At 40.1% G+C, this 6,010-nt stretch overlaps 1 pseudogene; it reads right to left on the reverse strand.

The window, feature by feature from the left end:
- Positions 1 to 4,032: 4,032 nt before the first annotated feature.
- Positions 4,033 to 4,466, reverse strand: LOC118832013 (annotated as a pseudogene).
- Between the last annotated feature and the right edge of the window lie 1,544 nt (positions 4,467 to 6,010).

Raw genomic sequence — 6,010 nt, forward strand, 5'->3', positions numbered from 1 at the left:
TGAACAATGTGGTTAGCCCATCAGAATTGCACTCTCTACAGCAGAGTTTGAATGCTTGGAAGTTTAGCTTGAGAAAGGACCTCAGTGTCGAGTACCTTTATCATTAAATGTGGAAGGGAGAGAGGAAAGAAGGAAAGAAGAAAGGAAAAAGAGGTAGAGCCAAGATGGCAGAGTAAAGGCAGGGACTCCTCTGAACTCTTACCCCAAACCGTCCAAATACCTTTAAAAAATGACTTGAAACAAATTCTAGAGTAATAGAACCCAGCCAAAAAGATGGAGTGAAACGAATTCCCAGCCTAAGACAACACAGAAAAGGTCTGTTGCACCAAGGTGAGAGATGAGCACAGTCCAGTTGTAACAGTAAAGCAATAATAACAATGTAGATGATAATTGTTAAAATGCCTATGTGATTCTTTATTGCAAAGTATATGAGACTTTCCACATGGAAGGTAGAAGACGTAAACCATTATTCAGAAATCAGAGAACCATATCACACAGGCCATCTACCCAATCTATCAGAGTAGTAAGGCATTCAATACATAATATCACGACATGGAGCCTTGCCATCCAAAAACCTCTTGCCCTGCTGCTGGGGTCTATGTTGGCAATCAAAATGGGCTTTTAGCACTCAGTTCAACCAAGTGCCCTTGCAGAGTTTGGCCTTTGTTTCCTTGATTAGATTGGGAGTCCTTGGTGACCTCCTTGCCTCAGCGGAGGGCCTAATTTACATGGGTTTGAGTGGGATGTTTGGGACATCAGAGACTTTTAGACCATGTGGGTTTAAGTCACCTCTTTGTGACAATTTCAGGTCACGTGGGTGAGTCGCATGTGTGACTCACCCTTGACCCTGAAAAAGATATAAAACCAGGGGTTGGCTTTCTCTTTTTTGGAACTCTTACCCACAGCCGTAGCGGTGCGTGACTCTGGGCCAGCCCTTGTTATGAGCTCCCAGGCTTAACTTAGATGTTGGTGACTATGAATTGTATTTGGTCTGTCTGTTGATGTTTGTAATTTGTTTGTATTTTGCTCTGAAGTTCAGGGTGCTGGCTTTTTCCCCTGAACTAAGTGAATGGTATTTGTATGCCGGATTAAAGTGAGATTGTCAACCCCTTAACGTTGCTTTCCTTAGTAAAGCAGATCAAAAGAACCTGGGCTTTGGCAGCATTCTTGTTATTGGACTTGTGTTGGTCTTTCACCTCCACAACAGCTGCTAGCCAGATTGTCGAAACAGGGTCTTCCCAAAAGCAAAATCACAGTACAGGCTGAGTCAATCTGTTCAGCTCTAACTATCATGAGGGCCATGAGCAGCCATAACAGTGCGCTCTCTCTCTCTTTCCCTCTCTCTCTCTCTCTCTCTCTCTCTCTCTCTCTCTCTCTCTCTCTCTCTCCATTTCCTGTGACATAACTTCCTTTTCCTGTCAGGAAGCTCCTCCCACCACATATGTCTTAGGCAGGTCACATGGCCTATTAGTGGGTGGGAAAGATCTTCAAATCTAAATTGCTACTACACCAGTGCAGGCTGCACCAGCACAGACCAGGCCTCAGCAAACCTGGAGCAGGCCTCAAGGCACCTGAATCAACAGCAGCAGTGATGGTTTCCAGATCTCTAATACCACAGGTGCCAAAGACAACTTAGAAGGTCAGAAGAAAAGTGCTGTCCCAACTGGGTGAGAGGGAAGCACAGTCCACGCAGGCTGTGCCGGCACAGCCCTAGCCCCAGCAAACTCAGAACAGGCCTCGGGAATGACTGAATCAGCAGCTGCAGCTGCAGTGGCTGCTTCCGGAGTTCTCAGGCCACAGATTGTAAGGGGGTCAAACAATTGGTCAGAAAGAGATTACAGGGATCTTTTTGTTAGCACTGAGGCAGCTCTCTGTTGCTTTACTTATACTCAGATCCAGGTCACAGTCCTGGGTGGCAATCTCAGGGTGAGGAGGAGCACTGGCATAGCAGAACTTGTGGCAGCAGTGGAAAGGGGATCCTCCTCATAGTTCCAGGGTAGAAAAAAGTTCCTGTGGTTGCTCACAGACCAGAGCATAATCCAGGAGAGTAGTAAACATCTGTCCTCAGATCATACCACCTTGGAAAAACTGAAAACTTACAGGTCTCTAGAAGTTTCTCTGAAAACAACTACACAAAACCCTTGAAGTTTGGGACAGTATGTCCTCCACCCTGGAAGCAGAGCCCTACTTGAACAAACAGTTAAAAGTCAAATAATAGGCTAGGAATGAACAAACAACAGAGAAGAAGGGGAAAAAAATAACCTGTAACTATAGAAAGTTTCTATAGTGTGTAGTAACAATTTGGCTAGCAGCTGCTGTGGCTGTATAAGACCAATAACAACCAGCACACACAGTGCTGCCAACACGGGTTCTTTGACCTCCTTTACCAAGGAAAGTAATGTTAAGGGGTTAACAATCTCACTTTAATCCAACATACAAATATCATTCACTTAGTTCAGGAGGGAAAGCCAGCACCCTGAACTTCAGAGCAAATACAAACAATTACAAACTTACACAATATAAACAGACCAAATTACAATTCATAGTTACCAGGAAAGCATCAACATCTAGGTTTACAAGCCAGGGGCCTCTTAAAATGTCTGCCCAGAGTCCCATGCCACTCTTCCAGTGACTGAGAGCAAATACAAACAATTACAAACTTACACAATATAAACAGACCAAATTACAATTCATAGTTACCAGGAAAGCATCAACATCTAGGTTTACAAGCCAGGGGCCTCTTAAAATGTCTGCCCAGAGTCCCATGCCACTCATTCCAGGAGAATGCCAACCTCTGGGTTTATATATCTTGTTCAGGGTCAAAGGGTGTGACAAAGTGCGACTCAAACCCATGTGGCCTTAAAAGGCTTCTGGCATCCCAAACATGTCATTCAAACCCATGCAAACCAGGCTTTCCCTTGAGGCAAGGAGGTCATCAAAGATTCCTAATTTAATCAAAGAAACAAAGGCCAGACTCATCAAGGGCACTTGATTAAGTGATCCAAAAGAGAAAACAGTAAAAACAAAAATCCCATATTAATCAATATTACATTGTGACAAGGAAAATCAGATCAAAACACACACTTAGAAGAAGACAACAAAGTCAAAGCTCCTACTTCCAAAGACTCCAAGAAAAATATGACTTGGTTTCAAGCCATGGAAGAACTCAAAAAGAATTTTAAAAATCAAGTAAGAGAGTTAGAGGAAAAATTGGGAAGAGAAATAAGAGTGATTTAAGAAAATCAAGAAAAATGAGTCAACACATTGGTAAAGGAGACACAAAAAAATACTGAAGAAATAGCACCTTACAAAACAGACTAGGCCACATGGTAAAAGAGGTCCAGAAAACCAATGAGGAGAAGAAAGCTTTAAAAATAAAAATTGGCCAAAAGGAAAAGGAGGTACAAAAGCTAACAGAAGACAATAATTTGTTAAAAATTAGAATGGAACAAGTAGAAGCTAATGACTTTATGAGAAATCAAGAAAAAAATAAAACAAAACCAAAAGAATAAAAAAAAATGGAAGACAATGTGAAATATCTCATTGGAAAAACAACTGATCTGGAAAATAGATCCAGGAGAGATAATTTAAAAATTATTGGACTACCTGAAAGCCATGATAAAAAGGAACCTAGATATCACCTTTCAAGATATTGTCAAGGAAAACTGCCCCAATATCCTAGAACCAGAGGGTAAAATAGCAATTGAAAGAATCCACCAACCACCTCCTTAAAGAAATCCCAAAATGAGAACTCCCAGGAATATTATAGCCAAATTCCAGAGTTCCCAGGTCAAGGAGAAAATATTGCAAGCAACAATGCAAGCATGGTGGAGCCATGATCAGGATAACACAATATTGAGCAGCTTCTACATTAAAGGATCAAAGGGCTTTGTAATATGATATTCTGGATGGCAAAGGAGCTAGGATTTCAACCAAGAATCACCTACCCAGCAAAAGTGAGTATCATCCTTCAATGTAAAAATGGGTATTCAATGAGATAGATGACTTTCAAACATTCTTTTTTTGGGGGGTGGCATTCCCATGTTTATTGGAAAGAAGGCAAAAGTAAATATTAAACAGCTCCTCTTAGTGTTTTGAAGTTCATCCCAACCATGGGCTGCCAAAAACTGCCAAAGTCCAGGAGTTTCAACATTTCTTTGGTGTCAGGGTCTACTTCAATGATTTCCTGTTCCAAAGCAGAGACCTCAGGGACATAGTTATCCCTCCTTTCTCTTCTCTTCTTCCTGCAGTTTGATAGAGATACCTCTCACAGGGCCTCTCTGGATCTGCTTCATCAGATGAGTAACATACCCCGAGATCTTGTTGTGGAGCTTCTTGCTGGGGATGATGGTGATCTCCCCGCACATGTGCTTGTTGGTGTGGAAGTCATTGCCCAGGTGGGTGTAGTACTTTTCAATAATGACTCACGTCACCTTCTTCATGGTCTTGATCTGAAGGCAATCCATGTTGGCTAGCATTCTTGATGAAAAGACCAGGACTGAATAGTAAATCTGACTTTCAAATATAAGACTCAAGACAAACATGAAAAGGCAAACAGGAAAGAGAAATTATAAGGCACTTTATAAGGTTAAACTGTTTACATTCCTCTATGCAAAGATGATTTTTGTAACTCAAGACCTTTTTCATTATTAAGGTAATTAGAAGGAGTATATCTAGATAAAGTGTACAGGTGTGAGTTGAATATGAAGGGATACCTAAAGAAATAAAACTAAGTAGTAAGAGAGGAATGTACTGGGAGAAAGAGAAGGAGAGAGGTAGAATGGGGTAAATTATCTCACATAAAAGTGGCAAGAAAAAGTTTTCGCAGTGGAGGGGAAGAGGGAGGAGGTGAGGGGAAGTGAATGAATCTTACCTTCATCAGAATTGGCTCAAAGAGGGAATAACATACACACTCAATTGGATATAGACATCTATCTTACCCTATAGGGAAGTAGGAGGGAGAGGAGATAAGAGAACAGAGGAGTGGTAGAAGGGAAGGTAGATTGGGGGAGTGGGTAGTCAGAATCAAAACACTTTTGAAGAGGACCAGGGTAAAAGGAGAAAGAGAATATAATAAATGTAGGGGCATAGGATATAGGGAAATACAGTTGGCAGTAGCAACTGTAAAAAAAATTGAAGCAAGTTTCTCTGATAAAGGCCTCATTTCTCAGACATATGGAGAACTGAGTCAAATTTATAAAAATAGCCATTCCCCAATTGAAAAATGATCAAAAGATATGATCAGTTTCCAGAAGAAGTAATCAAAGCTAACTATAACCATATGCAAAAAATACTCTAACTCATTATTGATTGGAAAAATGAAAATTAAAACAATTCTGAGGTACTACCTCATATCTATTAGATTGGCTAATAGGACAGAAAAGGTATATGACAAATGTTGGAGTAGATGTGGGAAAAATGAGATGTTAATGCATTGTTGGTGGAGTTGTGGATTGATTCGACCATTCTATATAGCACTTCAGAACTATGGTCGAAGGGCTATAAAACCATGCATACCTTTTGACTTAGCAATACCACTACCAGGTTTGTATTCCAAAAGAGATTTCAAAAAATGGAAAAGGATATACATATATATGTATATATATATATATATATATGTATATATATATACATATATAATATGCATACATACGTATATGTATATATATACATACACACATACACATATAAAAAATATTTATAGTAGCTCTTTTCTAGAGGCAAAGAGTTAGAAATTGAGGGGATGTCCATTAATCGGGGAATGACTGAACAAGTTGTGATATGTTATTATGATGGAATACTATGGTACTATAAGAAATGATGTGCAGGATGCTCTCAGAAAAACCGGGAAAAACTTCATGGGCTGATGCAAAGTGAAATGTGCTATGTGCAAAGTAACAACTATTGTAAAATGATCAGCTGTAAATGACTTATGTATTCTCAGCACCATAGTGATATAAGACAACTCTGAAGGACTTACAAAGAAAAATGCTATCCAACACCAAAGAAA

This window comes from Trichosurus vulpecula, chromosome 9 (genome assembly GCF_011100635.1).
Source record: "Trichosurus vulpecula isolate mTriVul1 chromosome 9, mTriVul1.pri, whole genome shotgun sequence".
Lineage (NCBI taxonomy): Eukaryota > Metazoa > Chordata > Mammalia > Diprotodontia > Phalangeridae > Trichosurus > Trichosurus vulpecula.